Source organism: Sciurus carolinensis, chromosome 7, assembly GCF_902686445.1.
Source record: "Sciurus carolinensis chromosome 7, mSciCar1.2, whole genome shotgun sequence".
Classification (NCBI taxonomy): domain Eukaryota; kingdom Metazoa; phylum Chordata; class Mammalia; order Rodentia; family Sciuridae; genus Sciurus; species Sciurus carolinensis.
This window is the reverse complement of record NC_062219.1, coordinates 83,815,427-83,838,150: the sequence shown is the minus strand read 5'-3', so window position 1 is coordinate 83,838,150 and position 22,724 is coordinate 83,815,427. Positions and strand designations below refer to the sequence as shown.

Below are 22,724 nucleotides of genomic sequence, written 5' to 3'. Positions count from 1 at the left end.
AGTAGTGTTTGCAAGGAGAATTAAGCATGGAAATATTTCTGGAAGTAACTTTTATTATATCCAACCAACAAAACAAAGCTTTAAAAACTCATGTAAAGAAACGGGAATGACTGTTAGTGGCCTTCTGTTACTGGAACAAATACCTGGAATAAATCCACTCATGTATTCTGGCCCACAATTCTGGCAACTTCAATTATGACCCATTGGCCCCATTGCTTTGGGCCTTTGGTGGCACATAAGGATGGGAGTATGTAGAAGAGTAGAACCATTCACCTCTTGACTGAGAAGGAAGAGAGTAAAACAGTAGGGGCTGGGTTCTACAATCATCGGAAAATGTACACTCCCAATGACCATGAAACCTCCCACTAGCCTGCCCCTCATAGTTTCCGCCACTTCTCACAGCACCAAGCTGTGGACCAAGCCTTCAGCACATGGAACTTTGGAGGATGTTCTAGATCCAAATTATTGCCGTGACTTAGCACACCAGTGAAAGCACCATGGGATGCTCCGGTGGGATGTATGGCCACTTTCTTCACATTCATATAATGAAATCTAAAACTTTAATGAACTTACATTTTTCTTAGCAAACAGGCAGTTCTCAAAAACACTTCCTTTCCGAAGAACTCTTGTGTGTGAATTCTTTTCTGCAGAGTCTTTTTTCTTTTTGCTCAAGCTCTTGTTGGAATGGTGGAGGTGAAGAAGAAAGAAAGACTGAGCCTTGGAGGAAGCAGAATGCCATCTTCCCCTCCAGAACCTCAGGAACTAGGGAAGAAAGTCAGCTGTGCTTCCATCAGAGGTACTGGGAGAGGGCTCCCAGAGGGACAGGAGGAAGCGGTCTGTGATGAAGGTAGTCTAGGGTCCTAAGCAGAGAAAATGTTTTAACTAGTAGAAGACTCACCAGTTGAAGGAATACACTCTGTGTTCTGTGCTAGTAGAGGGAAAGAAGTGTTAAATTACCTGCCAAATACTGTGACAAACCTCTGTCCAATCAATGGCAGCTATTGCAGCAAATTTATCTCAATGTACCCTCTCTAAGTGCCCCTTTGGAATTCTGTTTCACTCACCAGCCCATGTAGTCAGTGTGCTTCATTTATGCTGATGTGCAAAGTGAAGACCTTTGACATCACAGGAGTAGAGGAGGAGAGAACTAGCTTTGGTGTCAGACACACCTTCACTATCAGGAAAATTGAGTCTCCACTATATACTAGCTATTTGGTCTTGGGCAAGTCATTCAAACTCACTCTGCATGTCAAATATGGAGATAATACTATCTACTTTGAAAATTGTAATCAAGGTTTGATAATTTCAGAAAAGAATCTAGAACATAGTGCACACTAAAGAAATGATGCATTTTATTATTACTTTTTAAAAATAGTCTGTTGTGATAAACATAATTTTATATATATCATATTCTTCAGGGATTTCTCTTTGGTAACTAATCAATCTTTAGTCACAAATAGATGTTAATACATCAATTATTTCAGATGAGGAGTTGAAGATAAAGGAGTGAGTTTTTAGAATTTCTATTCTAGAATTTTCCCCAACTCTGTGTTCTTCAGATCCACCCACTGGTTGAGTTATAGTCTGTGGTATCAATAATAAATTTCATAAGCTCAATAAATATACTTGCTGAGGAAAAATGACCATTCACTCATTCATCTAACATATATATGTGTCGACATTTCCTATGTGCCCAAGCTGTTCTGTCCTAAGTATACAAAATTGATGATATAATCCTGGGAATCAGGGAATTTACTAGTACCTACCAAATATCTGTCAAGCACATTGTTATAATCATAGCTTTATTTAAAAGGTGAAAATTTCAAAAAAAATCACAAATGAAATACCTTATTTTATAACTATTACTTATTCATAGAATATTACAATTATAGCTCTATAATGTTATGAGATAATACTGTTTAAAAAAACTAGAAATTTAACAACTGCATATTTACATGTGAAGAATACTTCCAACCATGCAGGTTATCAATTGTGTGTGTGAGAGAGAGAGTTCAAATTATTACCATTTTATAAGAGCACAGGAACTTTTATTTCAGTTCCAGATACAAATGGTACAACCTTTTCATGTATGATCAGCGAAGACATATTTTTAAAAATACTGGCTGAGTTCAACAGATTGTGATATATGATTATAATACATTGTAATAAAATATTGTTTATTCCAAAAATGCAAGAATGATTAGATATGGAAAATATATTCATTTATTTGACCACGGATAGAAGTAGCAGTTCATGACTACTCTTAACAGGTGAAGAAAATATTCGATAAAAATCAAGGTAGAATATGAGGGGGTAATCTCCACAATCTAGTAAAGTTTCTAATTCAAAAATTGGACAGCAAACATCTTACTTAGAAAAACATTTTAGATAAAGTCTCTTGTTAAAATAAGAAGAGAAGGATGACCATTACTGTTGTAATTGTTTCACACTATCGATACCAAGACACCAGAAAAATACAAGTAAGAAGTATAAACTTCGCAAATGAAGACGTAAAATGTTATTGTATGTGCATGATAAAGTGACTTTCCCTGAAAAGTCAACATGATTAATAAATAATCAGAATAAATCTCAGTATGTTTCCTGGAACAAGATTGTTATGTAAAAATAAGTACTATTTCAGTACATTGACAATAACAAAGTAGAAAACATAACCAGTGACAAGACACAATTTATAACAGCAGATAAAAATGAAAGTATCTAAGAATTAATAAAGACTATAAGAAGAAGATGGAAAATAATATAAAACTCTAAGAGTATAAGGATACCTTTTAAATTAATGTAGAGAAAGTTCATGCTCTTCCATAGGAAGATGAACATTATGAACATTACAAGTGTCACAAACTATTACAGAAAGTCCTAATGGTAGTGGTTCACTGAGTCCAGTGAACACATTCTCTAATTTATATGATGATATGAAGGCAAACAGTGACAATAATATCACATTAATAATTTCTTCTACAGCAGCATACATTATGAGCAGAGTTAAAGATCAGTGATAGGCTGAGAATAAATAACTTTGTGTTTAAAAGTGATAAAAGAACAATATATAAAACACACCCAAATGCCTGCAAATCATCCAGAAATATGGAGGCTGAAGCAGGAGGACTGCAAGTTTGGAGCAAACCTCAACAACTTAGCAAGAACCTGTCTCAAAAATTTTTTAAAAGGTCTAGGCATGTAACTCAATGTTAAGTGACCCTGGGTTCAATATCCAGTATGAAAATAAAATAAATAAATTCCATAATAAATCATCAAAAATATCATGGGAAAAATTAGAAGTAGTTCAAATATCTAGTTATTATATGCAGATATGCTCAAATTCATTAATAATTAAATATATAAAACTAAAAGAGTTAACCATTTATATTTATGTGTTTGGCAAAACTTAAAGTACTGGAGATTGTCAAATATTTAGAAATGAGATGGTGTAAAATCAGTCTTCTTCCTTTTGTTATCATGAGACTATTCTGATATTTATATTAAAATTATGTATATCATAGGATCCAATAATCCAACTGATAAAAATGTTTCAATTATATATACCCACACAGGAGTAATTGTCTTAAATCCAAACTGAGATTAACATAGGAGTCCATAAGTACATTGTATAGGAAACACACCATGGGTACTGTAGAACTCTCAAAAACAATAAATGAAGTACAGGTATGTGTCACATAATGAATAGGTCCTAACAAATGTATTAGATGACTACATTATTGAATGAACTTATACAAGCCTGGATGAAATCACCCACCGTGCACTTTGAAAGAACGGTGTAGCCTATGGCTCCTAGGCTATAAGACTGCAGAGCGTGTTACTGCACCCAATACACTTGGCAACTGAAACATATTGGTAAATATTTGTGATTCTAAACATATCTAAACATGTGTTTTCTAAAGCAAAAACACTATAGAAAAGATAAAAATGTTGCACCCGATGGGTGTCAGTGAGTGAGTGGTTAGTGAATATGAATGGACATTACTATGCACTACTGTAGGCATGTAAACACTATATACTTAGGATACACTAAGTTTACAAAAAAAAACTCTTTAATAATAAATTAAACAGCACATGGTAACATTTTTATGTAACACATTTTATTTTTCTATTTTTGATTCTATTGACTACTTAAGCACAATGTGTAGCTGTGCAAAATATTTTCATTCTTTATCCTTATTCTACATGTTTTTTTTTAATTTAAAAAATCTAATCTTTTTTTCATTTAACTTCTTAAGCATTTTGGTTAAAACGTTTCTCTTTTTTTTGCATTCTGATTCATTGTTCACAAAGGGAGTAAAACTTTTCATTTTTCTGATGGTACATGATGTAGAGTCACACCTTTCATGTAATCATACATGTATATAGGGTAATAATAGTTGTCTCATTCCACCATCTTTCCTTACCCCACCCCCTCTCCTCCCCAAATTTCCCTCTACACAATCCAATGTTCCTCCCTTCTTCCTTTTCTGCCCCCCACCCCATATGTGTCAGCATCCACTTATCAGAGAAAACATTCAGCTTTCGGTTTTTTGGGGATTGGCTTATCTCGCTTAGCATAATATTCTACAACTTCATCCATTTACCTGCAAATGCCATAATTTTATTTTTCTTTATGATTAATATTCCATTGTGTATATATACCACAGTTTCTTTATACATTCATCTATTGAAGAGCATCTAGGTTGGTTCCACAGTCTAGCTATTGTGAATTGAGCTGCTATGAACATTGATGTTGCTGCATCACTGTAGTATGCTGATTTTTAAGTCCTTTGGGTATAAACTGCAGAATGGGATAGCCTGGTCAAATGGTGGATTCATTCCAATTTTAAGAGGAATCTCTATACTGATTTCCAGAGTGGCTGCACCAATTTGCAGTCCCACCAGCAATGTATGAGTGTACCTTTTCCCCCACATCCTTGCCAACACCTGTTATTGCTTGTGTTCTTGATAATAGCCATTCTAATTAGAGTAAGATAAAATCTTAGGGTGGTTTTGATTTGCATTTCTCTTAACTAGAGATGTTTAACATTTTTTTATATATTTGTTGATCAATTGTATATCTTCTGTGAAGTGTCTGTTCATTCCTTAGCCCATTTATTGATTGTGTTATTTGTATTTTTGTTGTTAAGTTTTTGAGTTCTTTATAAATTCTGGAGATTAGTGCTCTATCTGAAGTGTGTGAGGTAAAGATTTCTCCCACTCTGCAGGCTCTCTCTTTACATTATTGATTGTTTTCTTTGCTGAGAAAAAGCTTTTTAGTTTGAATTCATTCCATTTATTGATTCTTGTTTTTATTTCTTGTGCTTTCTGAGTCTTGTTAAGGAAGTCTAGTCCTAAACTGACATGATAAAGATTGAGGTCTACTTTTTCTTCTATTTGGTGCAGGGTCTCTAGTCTAATTCCTAGGTCCCTCATCCATTTTGAGTTGAGTGTTGTGCAGGGTGAAGGATGGAGTCTAATTCCATTTTACTACATAGTGATTTTCAGTTTTCCTAGCACCATTTGTTGAAGAGGCTATCTTTTCTCCATTGTAGGTTTTTGGCACCTTTGTATAGTATAAGATAACGGTATTTAAGTGGGTTTGTCTCTGTGTCTTCTATTCTGTATCATTGGTCTACCTGTCTACTTTGGTGCCAGTACCATGCTGTTTTTGTTACTATTGCTCTGTAGTATAGTTTAAGGTCTGGTATTGTGATACCTACTGCTTTACTCTTCCTGCTAAGGATTGCTTTGGCTCTTCTGGGTCTCTTATTCTTCCAAATGAATTTCATGATGGCTTTCTCTATTTCTATAAGGTACATCACTGGGATTTTAATTGGAATTGCATTGAATCTGTATAGCACTTTTTGATAGCTATTAGACAGAATTAAAGGGATATGAATAGGAGAAGCTTTTTAGTTTGTGTCCATCACATTTATTGATTCTTTGATTTTACTTCTTGAACTTTAGGAGTCCCATGTTCTTGGAAAGGCAAAGTTAATATTGTCAAAATAGCTATTCTACCAAAAGCACTATACAGATTCAATGCAACTCCTATTAAAATTCCAATGACGTACCTTATAGAAATAGAGAAAGCAATCATGACATTCATTTGATTAAAACTTAAAACACAAGCATAGATAGATGTTAACTTGGCCTACACAGGATCTACATCAGTATCACTGACTTCACTTCAACATCTTATTCCACTGTAAGGTCTTGATGGGAAATGACAATACTTCTGTATGACAGTGCAGTAGGTTTCTTTACACCAGCATCACCATAGCCATATGGGTAATGTGTTGTTTCACTTCATGACAGCTGTGCCAACACTGGTCAATAGGAGATTTTCAGCTCCATTATAATCTCATGGGATCATCCTTGTGTATGCACACTGTCCATCATTTGCCAGAATGCTATTACATGGCAAATGACTCTGTATGCAATACAACCTGGATATGTATATTTTAAAGCATAGCACTTAGAGAAAAAAGAAAGATTTAAAAAGTGCATGTTTTCTATTTTTTTTTAAATAAGGACATCATAAAGAAACTATATAACAGATACATAAGGTTGTTACCAAGGTGTAAAGGAAGAAAATGAGAATGAGGATATGATGATGCTGTATTACAAAATAAAGAGAATTATAGTTCAATTCTTTGTACCTAAAAATAAATAAGAAAGAAAGGGTGAAACATACTGTATTAAAAGTAAATAAATAACTACAATCTACAATGGAAGAAAATAATGATTATAGTAAAATACGATAAATTGAGCAAAAAAGAATAAAGAATCTTTATGATAGAATAGATAAGGATAATAACATATATTGGAGCCAAATATAGTTTTCTGGTGATATAAACACTATGAATTGGATACTGAGGTTTGTGTTGGAATTCACTGGGGTGAAAAGTAGAGGCAGAACATTCATTCAAGATGAAGGAAAAAAAGAATATTCAAAGACTGAAAACAGGGAAAGAATAACAATTTTAAAATATTTGAGATGAAACAATGCATTTGCCATTTTTTCAACACAATATTATTCTCAGTGTATAAAAAGTAAAATTTTAATTTAGATTGAGTTACTTTTAATTTGCCCAATGTATTACAAAGGAACACACGTAAATTCACATGTATTTAATTATTTTAATTCCAAAATCAGTCCTAGGCTCATTATTCTCTATAATACAGAAACAAAATTACCACTCGACAAATTTTTCACAATGAAAGTTTTCTTTCACACCTCATGGTGCCATTTCGAAGAGCAGATGCTTTCAAAGATTGAAAAATATCACCACTCATGAATCACCATTTTACACTTCATAATTCACTTTTAAAAATTCAAAGCACAAAGTTTAGATCAGATAAATGAAAGTGCCCTCTGTCTGTCCCTGTCTAGGAATGCTCTTCATATGTCCTGCATGCTTGGCCACACTTTGCCCTTTGTGCTCTTTCCCTGTGGAGCCAGCCTCTCCCTGTACCTGTTCTGACCCCTAAAGCAATGTGTCCATTCAGGCCTCTCCTCTGAGCGTCAGGTCCCTGGCATTTTCTGGGTACCTTCACCTCTAGAGGCCTGTGAGCTTCCCAAGCTCAATATGCTGACAAGTGTATGATGACATATTATCTGTGAGCCTTTCTTAACTGCATTCTCTATTGCAGTTGGTCATGTAAACTCAAATCCTTGGAGATGTCCTTCACTCCTCTTTTTCTCTCACACTTCTCAATGAATCACCACAACCTACTTGTTTCACCAGGAGATTATTTATTTATATATTCCTTTCTTTCAGTCGTTACCTCTTTATATCAAATACTTATTATTCATTACTGAAGAGAGAAAGATTTTTCCAGTTGCTCTCTCTGTTTTCCATTATCTGCTGTAAACCTGCTTTCTTCTGAATTTTCAAAGTGAGCTCTTGGAAAAACAATCTGATCGTATTATTCCCATAATTAATTTTCTTTGGTTGATCTTCCACTCCTAAGGAATATTATTAAAGATTGCTACAGTCATTCAAGTCTTCCACTTACTGAATAACACAGGGATCATTAAAATTTTTTGTGGCATAACTCTACTAATAAATGTTTGAACACACTTCATAAGTGTGTATGTATGTGTGTGTGTGTGTGTGTGTATGAGTACATGTATATAAACACTAATATGTTACACATATTACAAAGCATCTTCCCCCAAACATAAGATAAATAAGAACACAAATAGGAGTGCCAATGATTCTTTTCTAAAAGTGGCCTCATGGATCAGATTCTGTAATCCTCAGGAGTTTGTGGACGCATCATTGGACTGAATGGTGTTAACAAATTCAAGGTTACAGCTTTCTACTAGTTAATATCTTTCAGTACATAGTGAAAGACTATGATCTTCATCTCAGTCATGCAAGTTTAAAATGGGCAATTGAGTTACAGCAGCTAGGGATTTGAAAGGACTTTAACCCATTAAGTTCCAAGTTTTCTATTATGCAAATATTTCAACAAAATTGACAATTTTAACATACCTGACTGAGATGAAAGGCACAGGCTAAAATAGGTGGAAAATAATAATGCATAGCTTACATATTATTATACTAGTTAGTATTATAACAATTAATATTGTAACTTTGTTATGATCATGTTATTATATAATTATATATTGTATACCATATTTAAGTTGTCATAGGTGTTCCTGTTCGGTGACAATGTGACAAAATGGATTCATGGGTCATCTGCATTACTTTCAAGAAGTAGTATGGAAAAGTGTATGAGAGGATTAGCATAAATTTATCCCCAAGGCAGCCAAACCAGACAATGCATAGTGCCTCAAAATGCAGGCATCATCTTCTTATGTGAATTATCACCCTGTGGCACAAATCTGAGTTTGAGCCTATATATCTTCCTTCAGAAACTGTCCTTTCCAGTTTGCTGTTTGATGTGTTCAACACATCTTAAGCTTGTTTCTGGTCTTAAACTTTCTTTGGTACCAATTCCCCTGCCTATACAGGTCTGCTTTTTTAGATGAATGTTGATAGATTGTTGCAATTCTCATTCTTTCCTGATAAGTTCTGAATCTATGCTTTTATATAGTCTTGTCCTCTGAAGGTCCAGTTCTCTGACAATGTCACCTGGTCTTGGCCAACTCAGGCTACTATTACTATAAGCTACCATAGACTGAGTACCTTAAACAACTGATATTTATTGTCTCACAGCCTTGAGGACTGGAAGTCAAAGATCAAGGTACCAAAATAATTTGATTCTGGTTAGGATTCTATTCTTGGTTTGCAGATGGACGCCTTATCTCTGGCCTCACATGATAGGGAAAGGTAGATAGCAGGCTTTCTCAATATGGCACTAATTCCATAATATCATGATGGTCCCACCTTGTGACTTCATGGAAACCTAATATCTCCCAAGGCTACCTCCACATACCACCATATTTAGTGTTAGAGACTCAGTATGAATTGAGAGATGGGTACATCATTCATTCCCATAGGCTTCCACCCCTGGAGCCCCTGAATTCATTTCTACACATTCAGGATTTTTTTGCATGATTTTTTCCCCATTACTCCGAAGAGTCTTCACCTGTTTCAGAACGAATGGTAATGTCTAAAGTCCAAAGTGTCACCTAAATATCATCTTAATCAGACCTGGCAAGACTCGAGGAATGATTCATTCATCCTAAGAAAAAATTTCCCTCCTGCTGTAAAACAGACAAGTTATTCTGGCTTCCAAAATCATGCTAAGACAGACCTAGGATAGACATTCCCATTTCAAAAGAGATTAATTGGAAGAAAGAAAGTGATGACAAGTCTCAAACAAATCCAAAACCTAGTACAGCAAATTTCATTAAATCATAAGCCTCAAAAATAATCCTCTTTGGCTCAATCTCCTGGCTCCCAAGCCCACCAAAGAAGCAGCAGCTGTGTTCAGAGACCTTTCAGTCTATTGAAACTGATGCGGTGGCCCTGATATCTGAATCCCCTCAGGATCGTTTTTCCTTCTTCTTAAAGAACAGCACACTTGATTAAACAAAGGGGAATGGAGGGAAGGGAGAGGAAATGGGAATAGAAAATGCAGGAGAACGAATCAAACATAACTCTCCTATGCTAATATATGAATACATGATCAGTGTAACTTCACATCATGTACAACCACAAAAATGGGCACTTATACTCCATGTATGTATAATATGTCAAAACACAGTCTACTGTCATATATATCTATAAAGAGCAAATAAAAATTTTTTTAAGAGAACAGCACACTTGCAATCAAATAGCTCTATCTATCTTTCTGGTCAAATCCAAGTAGCATGATAGCCATCCTTCATTAATAACTCTATCATTCTTTCTGGTCAAATCCAAGTAGCATGATAACCATCCTTCATTTTGTGCCATCTCTATCACCTTCAGTTAAAATTGGCAATGTTGTTACCTGTGTAATCTCATAAAGTCTTTAACAAGTGATAATTCCAATTACATCTTTTTTTTAAAAAACATGTTTCCTAACTTTTGGGGAGCATGGATAGACTGATGATTTTCTAAATCTTCAAGTCTTGCTGCTTAACAAATTATTTTTCAGTTTGTCTCTCTCTTACCACATTTTACCATAAGGAGTCAGGAGAAACAGAGCTGCTTCTTCAATACTTGCTTATAAATCTCCTCAGTGAAATATCATTTTCACTTTTCACAAGTTCTACCCTCCACAAAACACTAAAATACATTTCAGTGAAGTTCTTTGCCATTTTATTGTAAGGTTAACCTTCCCTACATTTACTAGTAATATTTTCTCCATTTTTCTCTGAGACTAACAAAAATTGCCCTTAACATCCTTGACATCCATATTTCTTGCATGTACCTTAAACTTTTCCAGCCTGTACCCATTACCTAGTTCGAAAGCCACTGCCATGTGTTTAGGTCAATGTCACACAGCACTCTACATCTTGGTAGCAGAGTATGCATTAGGGCAGAGAAACAGACCCAATAAGAATTAGGTAGATGATAGATAGATAGATAGATAGATAGATAGATAGATAGATAGATAGATATCCCTAGATACAGATATAGATAGAAATCCCAAAGACCCCATCTCCTTGGATAAAGGCAATATCTTTGGAATCTCTATTTTTATATCCTCCTATGTCTGTTTGGAGAGAAAGAGACAGAGACAGACAGATTGATTCAGTATATGGAATTATCACATATGATTTGGAAAGCTGAGATACCCAGTGATCTGTAATTGACAAACTAGAAACACAAGAAAGCCAATGTATAGTCATAGCCCACTTCAAAACCCAGAAACACCAATCTTACAGCTCAAAATATAAGGTAGAAGAGGTTCTTACCCATTCTTTTTGTTCTATTCCCTTTGTTTTCTAATTGATTGGATGAGGTCCACTCATATTAGGGAGGACAATGTACTTTACTCAGTTTACCTATTCAAATGTTAATCTCATCTAAAAACATCTCCTAAATACCCAGAATAATGTTCGACCAAATTTCACGATATCCTATGGCCCAGTCAAAATGACACACGGAATTAATTACAACACACCAATATGTCCCAAGAGGTCAGGAAAAGGCTGGACACAGTTGCAGGGACTCAAAGATGATACTCTCTATTCAAGTCTGATAAGAAAATCAAGAGCATAAGCATGATGCTTCTTTTATGGTTCACTGAGGATTACAGTAACATTTTTCACTTAGTTTTTAAATATTGGCCATCTGTTTCAGTTCTGATTTTCCACTGTTATCATTCTTGGCCTCATCCCTCCGAAGTTCATATTTAACTTTTCCCATCTCAGGGTCCCTGTAGCAAGCCTGTGGTTTTCATCCGACTTGGTCCATGTTGGTCCTTCCTTGCCAGAACCTCCACCTATTAACCACTGGTTGCTGGTGACCATACTATAATGTCATCATGTGTAAGTACACTCTGCCTGGCCTCCCCTGTAGCTACGATCTGAACATTCGTATCTTTCCAAAATGCATACTTGAAATTCTACACTCAAGATGACAGCATTAAGATGTAGGCATTTGGGAGGTGATTTGATGATGAGGTCTCTACCTTCATGAATGAAGCTAGTGCACTCATAAAAGAGGCCTGAGGGAGCTGCTCAACAAACTGGGAAGTGGACCCTCACTGAATCTGCTGGTTTCTTGATCTTGTACTTCTTAGTCTCCATGATGGTAAGAAAGAAATTTCTGTTGTTTATAAGATATGTACTGTTATATACATGTTCCTAATGAAACAAAGCATCTGTCAACTTAAAGTAGGATAAAAGAGTATTGCATTAATAAAAGATATGGCTATTTTATTTATCTGTTACTCTTCTTCCCAACATTATAGAGCATCCATATATTTATGCATTTCCCCAAAACTGTATTAAAATGCTGTTTGTGATCTATGAAATGCAGATTCATATGAACTGATTTTACTTCCTAAAGAATTTTTTTTATGGTATAGATTATTTTCCACCCTTTCCAACACTACTTTAATTCAGTTCTTTAATATCAGAAGACTCCCTCCAAAGCACCACCTCAGTTAGGTCATTATTTGCAACATCTCATTTGCAGTTTTGAGTGAAGAAAAATTCTGTTTTATCAAAGTACTGAGCATTAATTAGACTCCCTAAGATAGATTCAAGTCAACCAAGTTCAAGGGACTGATAGGTAAAATTGGAATTAATTCTTTTATTTATTTATTATTTTTTGGTGTGTTACCAGGGATTGAACCCAGGGCTTTTGCATGCTAGGCATGCTAGGTTCTATAACCCTGGGTCCCTGGAATTAAATTTTACTAATTTATAATAAAATATTTTGAGTAGACTGAATGTCTACATTTAATGGTTAGCAAATTTTCTCTCTGTGGAAAAGCTACATGGGTAGTTAAATTAAATCTGAAGATTGCTTGATAATTATAATATCAAAACAACAGGAAACAGACAATCCAGCAGTGTCCTTGGAAAAGATAATTAGAAACTTTCATTTTTGCTCTGGTGTTGTGTCTGCCACAGAGGGCCATACTTGTATATTTGAGAGTGTTTGTCCCATGAATAATAATATGGCACAATGACCAATTCAGCCTCTCAGAAATGTGTTTTGTTATTTCATGTAGTGCGCACCCTCCTTTGCTCAGATATTTTTAAGGTTAGTGTCATAAGTTAGACTACAATATTTTTTAGTTAGTGAATAAATTTCATTATATCATAACCTCTTTCTTCTAAAGTTGATATATAACTTTATGGAACATTTTAAAGGACAGTGGTTGGAACACACAGTAAAACAAAAATTTCTGCTTCCTTCTTGTTTTGCAGATGGTATTATTTATAATTTAGTTTGTTTTTATTTCAGGATTTGTCTTAATTAACTGGATAGTCTTCATCTATGTTCTATAGCGACACATTATTCTTTATTAACCCTTAAAGGAAAGCAAATATGCTTTGCACCTAAATGAATAGAATTTTATTTACAGGACAGGGAATTATCACCTAATCTGTTAAGGCTTTCTGATAAAATTTAACCCTGAATCCATCTAGAAAGTGTTTAGTCCAAAGATTAACAAAGATTAGTTGATGGAGAGTGAAGCATTCATGTAAGATCAGTTCCTGTAATAATAGCACTGTAATAATAGCAGAGAAACTTGCTTGGGTGGAGTTGCTTAAAATTTTTAATTTTATTTAATTTCACTAAATAAAATAGAACTCTCAGGAGAAAATACAAAAATATCATCAGATGTAGAAGGTACAGGGCATTTGTATTTCAACTGACCTCCTATGTAAACAAAATAGATACTTGCTTTGAACATAAAAGGATCTTGAATATAAAAACTGTAAAATATTATCAATAGAAATCATTTTGCTTCTGACACACAAAAGAAATATTTTAAAGAAAGAGTAAAGAAAATACATCAGATGAACAAGGGATTAATTTTTAGTCAACAATATCTCCATATACCTCCCTCTGGTCCTTACTTTGGCTTAGGTCACATTCATCAAAAATGTAAAATGTTAAGGCTTTTAACTAATGCATTGACAGGAAATTATAGGAGAATCTTTCTTTTAAAATACTTAGATGAAATTTCACAAGCCCCTCAGACAACAGGTAATGAAGTGTTCAAAGTTCTTAAAGCATTTCGTATTCTCAAATTACAGCCCCAATGCTCATTGTCTTGATGATCAAAGTCAACTCTTTTCACATTATTTACCATTGCCCACCACAGAGTCTGGAGTTTCCCTTGTCACTGTCACTGTCATGCATGCTCTGGATCACCTGTCAGCCCTCCTTCCTGCTTTCTTAACTTGCTAACATAGTGCTGTTAGAGAAGTTACCTGCACTGTAATGAGCACAGTGCCTCTACTGACGACAACTCCTAATATTCCCCATTCCTGCTGACTTTGAGATCCCTTGGGTCTGGAGTCCCCTGTTGCCACTCCTGATTGGGCTGCTAAAAGAATTAACCATTGCAGTATTGGCATTTGCATTGCTATTGCAGACCTTCAGTACTCGGAAGTTGAATCAGGTGTGCAATCCACAACGGCCGTCTTCAGGACAGGTGCAAATTTTCTCTCCATTGACATCACCACTGCCCATCATATTAAAATGCCTTTGAGTCTCTAGACAAATCTTACATATTCTGAGTGAAGAGACCTAACTTCATTCAACATCAACATCTACGTTTTTTCCTGTTCTAGCATTAACTCCCTGTCCTAGTCAGTTTTAGTTGCTGTTACAAATATCTTAAACTGTTGGTTTAAATAACAAAATTAACTTCTTAAAATTTTGCAGGCTATTAAGTAAAAGATTAAAGTGCAAGACCATTTGATATATGGTGGGTTTCCTCTTCCCATTTGCAGATGGCTTCCCTCTTGATGTATCCTCAAATGTCTGAGAGACCATCTTTCTCAACTCGTTTTATAAGGACGCTAATTTCATTCATGAGGTCTCCACTTTTATGACCTAATTACTTCCTAAAGTTCCCATCTCCAAATACTATCCTATTGGAGATAGGAATTCAACATATGAACTTCAGAGGAGTGGGGTCAACCATTTAGTCCAAAGCCCTACTCATCAGAACAAAAGTCAGTGACAATATACATTTCCTATCAGGGGAAAAGTCACCTTTCCCAATATCTGTTCACAATGCAACAGCTCCAACAAAACAATCATAACTTAGTGTGGTTAGTACATTATTTTCATGAAGGTGTAAGTAATTAGAGTGAATGCTCATAGACATTCATAACATGAATACTCACTGTGAACTTTTAAGATGAGAGTTAAATGGATTATGCAACATTTCAGAAACATGGTGTATTATGAATTGGTATTTTATAAATGGAGGATTCAACAGAACACATGTATGGACATGCTACCATGGAAGAATGACACATTGAAAAACAGCTTTCCTTTATTTCAGCAGCTTCAAGTGCAATTCCATTGGCCTTTGATCTTGGTGTTCAAGTGTACAGAAATAATTATCTCCAATGTGGAAAACAGTGAGAGTACATAAATCATAAAGGGCAATTGACATGTAATTAAACAGATAACTAATCAGACAATATGCATTTTGTTAACATGTGTGTAAAATATATCAAGAATGCTGCATTGTCATATGAAGCTAAGAGCAGTCTACTCAAAATTGCAGTCACAGTGGTAAGTCAAATAATCTAACCTGTGTCAATTTTTTTCTCATAATCAGAGGTAGAAAACCTAAAGTCTTGAATTTAAGTGAAGTATGTTTTTTTAAACTTTCAATCTTTTGTGCAAACAAATGTAAAACTCACCAGAAAGTTTCTCTCATGTCTTAAGAGAGTAATATTTTTATTGAAGCATTAAAGATTTACCTGTAGTTTGGTGTTGGTAAATACACACTATTGCTAATTAAGTGATTCGACTAAAAATTACCAAATCCAGTTTAGCTGCATTAACAGAAAAATGTAAAAATATATCAAATTGATAATTGTGGGCAATCTACTGTATTTCTAGACCAAATTCAGAGCTCATCTCCGCACCAGCCAGAGCACCTCCTGTGGATGGTCACAGAGGAGGTAGAAATGGGCCATGTGGAAGCCTAAGGATCCAGATACTCACCCAGCATGAACCCAGCTGAGTCTCTCCTTTAGTATGAATTACAGTGTGATCATTCAAGATGGAGAAGGAAGAAATTGTTTCCATCATTCTACTGAACTTCCACATAACAGATGTGTGAGACCATAGTATGTGGAGAATTAATTAAACAAGAGGACCACTTTATTGCTTAAATCATTCCATTTGGTTAAGTCAGTTTTCAAAGAATCTAATCTTCATAAGGAAGCATTCATTAACTCTTAGAGATGAATGAAGGGTAGGGGATATAAAGGGCAGAGACCATTGTCTGGGTGGGATTATGTGATTCATTTCCATCTAGGCGAAATCTACATTTTCTCCTTCAAGTGCCAGTCATTGCCTCACCCAGACTGTAATACTTGTGGTGTCCAAACTATAGTTGGACATGAATTCAGTTTATCCAACATTCCTTATGCAGTACTATGTGCTATTTTATACTGAAAACCCATAACAATGCAGTTACTGTTCTGCTTAATTCTTCTTAAAACATTCAGAAGCAGTAACATGTTTGTGTGAACATTTCTATCCTAAAACAATTTATTAATAATATTTGCATATTATAATATTTTCGGTAGAGCTGTTAATGACAATTATAGAGAAAGAAACTTCACCTTGCATTATATTTTCTTTTTTTAGCACAAAGTATAAATTTATGTAAAAGTATGTGGTCCCACTTAATGAAGGTATCAAAAGTAAGCACCACAGAAAACTATACAAGCAAAATTAAAAATTTGTAATTGCCAAGACCAAATTTTTTCTCTGGTTAGGTCTATAAGGTGGATGTACTTTGGGTGACTTCTGAATTAGGAATTCCTGAGGTATTGGGGATGTGGCAAGTGTTCTAGGCCCTGAGGTATGACCTCTGAGAGCCTCAGGGTGTGGAGGTGGCACTGAGTCAACAGGCTCCTGCAGGTCTGGGGCCCTCTACCTTTATTCATCCCCACATCTAGGATTGTATCCTGGTCTGCTTAGTGGTTCTGGGCCAGGCCCAGGGACCAGAGCTTTCTCTGGCAACACAATGGTCCATAGGGGTTTGCAGCCCAAAAGACTGAACCCATCCTTGAGCTGGCAATGGCTCTTATGCTACAAGAGAAACTGTGGTTGCCAGGTGCTAACAGGTTTCTCACCCACCTTCTCTGGCTTGGTCCAGGTTGCCCTGTAAACTTTGCAGTGGGTTCAGTTACTGAAAGGCTCTGCCTCTGCCATTCAGAGATGCTGGCTTGGTGTCCTCCACCTGGCAGAGGGTGCGTGTGACCTGGAATCTTCTCTATGCTCGAGCCTAAGTTCATTGAGTCTGAGTTGCTTTTCATTTTTTAACATCATTATTTTGTGATTTTTCTCTTAATGCTTTTTATTGTCATTTTTTAGTTATTCAGTTTTTCATCTCTGGTTCCATGTTTATAAGATGAACAGAAAAAATAAATAGAATAAATATGATATTTACCTGGTATAATTCAGCTTTTTAGAACTCATTTTTCCTTAAATAGTAAGATGCTGGGCTAGATTTTAGTTTATTCTTTGTCATCCAAAAAAAAAAATAACCAAAAGAAGACTTCATACAGAGATAAGAACAAGGGAAAAATGATATGACTAATGGATAAGATTCTTAACACTTCCAATTTCCTTTCACTGTCTCCCTCTTTTTCTCTCTGCACTAGCCATCTGAGTACATGACTTGCTATATTTAATAATCACAGTTTGGAAAAAATGGTGGTTGGGACATCATTTTTTAATAAACCTTGAACCCATGAGTCATTTAAAAAATGAAGGATAATTTGGGTAGGAATTTAAGCTGCTTGGAGATAGAGAAAACTAAACAAACCGGCAAGTTGAAGTACAGCATTTAAATCATTGATGGTGATCATTTTGACTTTCTAAACTGGAATCTTAATAGATTGGCCCTGTATTAATCCATTCAGAAAGTAGTGCTGACTTGGGTACACCTAAAACAAACCACAAGAGAGCCAACAATGGCTGGACATGGGCCTCATTGAGAGATTTGATTTACAGAAGTGCATTTAGTTCTTGGTATTACTAGATAACAATTAATTTGTTTGATAGGCAACTAAATTCATTGTACACTACTCCCCCCCCCAGTCAGTCTGATCAAGTTATCCATTTGTAGACTCCATTCCAAACTAAATTTATTAAAAAAAAAAAAAAAAAAAAACAAAGAAAATCCCCAAACACACACTTCTGGAAATGTTAGAAAAATATGTTCCTCCATGATTTTCCATGTACTGTAGTTTCTTTTTAAAGTATGAATCCTATAAGTACCTCAGTTTTAATGGGTAGTGTTTTAAAGACACTTAAGGTCCCTTATGGGGGTTAAGGGCTATAGGACCTAATTCCAAATCCTCATCTGAAGTTCTGCATAAATAACAAGATGCTAAGTTACTGAAAACTGAGTCACCATAAAAGTTTACAAATAGCAGACAGGAGGCAAAAAGAAAAAAAAATGGAAAGAATGAAGAAATAAGATCACATGGGCTGTGATTTGAGCCCACAGACTTTTTAACAAGAAAGTGGTGATGTTTTGGAAGAGCTGAATTGGTAAAATATTACATAGACTAGTATTTCTTATACTTTTTCCCTTTAAGTTAAATATTAAAAATGGGTAAAAGACAGATTATCAGGGTTTTTTAAAACAGGTTTTCTATTTTGATCCAAATATAATTCCCTGCAATTCTAAGCAACATTCTATAGATTCTAAAATTTAATCAGTAAGCACACATCAGACACCTGGAAATAGAAGAAGAATTTCTTTGCAGAATCCAGGTATTTTTCAGTTCAAAGCATTAAAATAAAAAATACTCCTTTATTAATGTACCAGTCTTCACTGCTGTGGTTTATAGACCAAACTGGACATTGACTAACACCATCACAGATTAGTCCAGCCATCAGAATCTCAATGTTGGGCAACTTGATTGCAATTCAATAGCCAGATTATTAAGCAGAAATTAATGTTGGCATTTGTAGCATTTCAAACAGGGTGTTGTGATTATGGTATAAATAGCTTTGCTTATTATCAGTTCTCAGTGTGGTCCTTGGGCAAAGAGTATCAGCATCACCTTGGAATTTGTTAGGAATGTAACAAGTACCTGCTAATTCAGAAGATGATTTTAACAAAACTCCAGGTGATTCTAATGCATACTGAAGTGTGGGAGCCTACATTATTAGAGGTTGGTAATAAATTAATGACTCGTATGAGAAAGACAACTGCACAGTCTTGAAAGTTTTTAAACTAACATAAACAATGAGCAAATTGAAAACTGCATCTCAGAGATTTAGTCTGAAGTACAAATGGCAAAGAGGTCATCAGAGGATAAACTAAAGAGAGAGAGAATATGGCAATAATGACTAAATAAGATTACTTGGAGTAGAAGGAAGAAAGGAAATGAATAAAAACAAGTACTGATTTTCCTTTCTTTATGTTTATATCCTGGAAGTTATCCATTATACATGAACCCCTCAGGGGAGGAATCTTCTCATGGCCCACAAACACCCTACATTGGAGACTAGAAGTGATCTTGAGATGACACACATTTGAAAGTCTGGTTATCTGCTTCTGACACTTTGTGTATGTTATATGGCAGAGCTAGGTTGCCTTTGGAATATGTGTTTACTATGGGTCAAGACCTTGAAGAAATTTCCAGAATAAATAAATGCATGTCCTTCATTGAAACACAAGTGTGACCCACAGCTTCTAAGCCAGGCCAGGTTATATTGAGCATCCCTTGTTGCAAGTGAGGTGAAAGAGTTTTTGAACACAGGGACTTCCTAAGAATGGCCATTGCCTATAAGTAAGCCACAAAGTTCTTGTGAGTATGTTAAATGTTTCAGTCAGTTTTTGTTGTTGTTGTTGTTGTTTTTGACTGCTGTGACCAAAAATCCTGACAAGAACAATTGGAACATGTAATCAATATAAAATTATAAATAACATATTTTAAGTTCTTATTTTACATATTAAGTATTTGGAGTTGATTTTTCACTTGTAACATTTCTTAACTTGAACTAGTCACCTGAGTTAATGATTCCATATTAGACATCTCAGTTCTATGTACTATTGAATGCTCAGTATTTATCCAGCATCAACTTATGTTCTATGGTGTGTAGATAATAAGACTATGGTTCCTACTCTCAATGTTCTTTTAATATTCTTAAAGAAAATTATTTTTCAGGTTTTCTTAAACTCTTCCCCTCAAAAAGAAATCAGATAACAAATTGCTGCTTACTGGTTCCTTTGAGAGGAATTTCCCTCTTGTTAGCAAAAGGAATGACTCCTGGACAATTAATGAGGTCCTGATTTTAAAAAAAAAATGAAAAAATAAAAAGCAAATGAATAAAACAAGAAAAAAAAGACTACCTATGTGATAGATTTCTAATGTCTAAAGGCTAAAATGCTGCGGGTTTGAGAAAAACTTGCAGAAGAGATTATGCTACACAGTTGGTACTCAGTTAATGAAGTGTGAAGACCTCTTCAGCACAGAAAATTGAAGAAGTACTGGTGTTAAAAGCATTCCTAGAGGCCTGACCAGAGGGATTCCAGCAGTGGTTAATTGCCAGGCTCCAGAGGAAAATGAAACAGGTAGCTCAATTGACTGCTAGAAAGATGGGCTACTGGCTTCATGCCTTCAGGAAGAATGTAAAATTGCTTTAAAAAAAAAAAAAAAAAAACAGGAAAAACAGGTGTGCTTTCCCCAGGAATCTTTTAGTTCAGAAAGCTATTAATTCAGATATAGAAGTCAGGACCTTTAAATCTGATAATAAACTCAGAACCAGGAGACCGCTGACCCTAATTCTCCATCAACCTGTTAGTGGTAGTTATGGTCTGATATCCAGCCTAGCTCCATTTGCAGACAGACAAGTGTGGTCCTGTAAGAAACTGGCTTCCATTCATGAATTTGTTAGTTCAGTGGAGTTTGTGGAATGTCTAATGGGAGTTAGGCACTGTGCTATGTCATGAGGGGTCACAAACATACATACAAAAGTTCTGAGAAAAGACGATGACTGCTTCTTCTGGGCTTTAAGGCACCATGGTGTCTGTTAAGGTCTACAGAAGTGAAGTATGAGGTAAGTCTTGAAGCACAAAGGGAAGAATAAAACATTAGAGGAATCCTGGCACAGGAAGGAGCTGCTTCCCTGCTCTTCTCTCCCCCTATTCCTTATCAATAGGATGACTATGCAACCTGGTTTGCCTGGAACAACCCAATTTTACCTTTGTCCTAATAGGATTATCAAACATGCCATTTCTCTGACCTCATTTGACTAGTAAACTCTGTGGGTCACTCTATTCATGGAATACCAGAGGCTTTGTTGAAAGACAAACTTTTGAGAGTATTTGAGGATCGTTTGATCAGCTGAGGGGAGGGCCATTGGTGAGGACCTGGTGTACCCCGCTTCAGCTAGGGGCTCCACTGTGGCTACCTGTCCGGTTGCTTTCCCAAGGGTCACTCTCCTGGTTGGCCAGTTGCAATGTGCCAGGAACAACACCGATTCCTCCTGGACTCTTGGGGGCCACTCTGAGCAGGGTCACCATTTATACCAGAAAGCTGGCAGGCACCATGGGGCAGGGAAAGAAAAAAGAAGAAAGTAGAGGTACTAGAACACTAGGAAGAGGAATATGTGGTGGAAAAAGTTCTCCATTTTCCAAGGTTCATAAAGGACGAAGTGGAGTAACTCCTAAAGTGGAAGGGCTTCTCAGATGAGGACGACACGTGAGAGCCGGAGGAGAACGCGGCCTGCCCTGACCTCACTGCTCAGCTCCTACAGTTGCAGAAAGCAGCCCATGAGACAGATAAATCAGAGTAGGAAAGGAAGCAGCTTCTGAATCCTGATTCTGAAGATGAGGGAGAAGAGAGCAAATCAAAGAATAAAAAGGAAAAGTGAAAAGTCACAGGCTTGGTCCTGGGGGTTTTGCCTGGAGTTTGGAGCCTGAGTGGATGATTAGAGATACAGACTCCAGTGGAGAGCTCATGCTACTGATGAAATGGAAAATACTGATGAAGCTGACCTGGTCCCTGCCAAGGAAGCCAATGTCAAGGGCTCACATGTTGTCATACCCTTCTGTGAGGTAAGGAAAGGCTGACATGGTATTCCTACTCCTTGGACAATGATGACAAAAAAGATGACAAGAGTTAACTCTCCTGAGTACCAGCCCCTGTCGCCTCTGACTGTGGGTTTAAGTGGGGAAGGAAGAAGTCCTACTTACCTTGACACCATAAAGGTGGCTTGAGAAGATGTCCTTTGAAGAGCCAGTCTAGTTTCTGTGCCTTGCAGCAACCGAAGTGCTTTAAAGTCATTCCAAGCTGTATAGTCTTCACAACCACCTCATTGGAGGGGGAAAAGGGTAAGTGTTTCAAGGGAACCCGTTCTGTACTGAGAAAAGCAAAGGGCCTTCTATGAAGGAAATAATTTGCAGAATTGGGTGTATGGGAAGGCAAAAAGATATTGTTGATGTTCAAAAAGCATCTTCACAACCCACAGACTTTTTCCCAATAGTGTTATTTCTGAATTTTTACAGCATAGCATATGTGTAGTTTTGGGCTATTACTAGTGTGTTATTTGAGGTGGGAGAGACAGGGAGGGAAAGGAAGGAGATGACTAAGATCATTTTCATTAAAATTTGGGGCCTAATTGGGA

The 22,724-nt window shown here is 35.9% G+C and overlaps 1 pseudogene; it reads left to right on the top strand.

Annotated features, from left to right (window-relative positions):
* Window positions 1-684: 684 nt before the first annotated feature.
* LOC124989260 (chromobox protein homolog 1-like) lies at window positions 685-22,223 on the top strand (annotated as a pseudogene).
* Window positions 22,224-22,724: the final 501 nt, after the last annotated feature.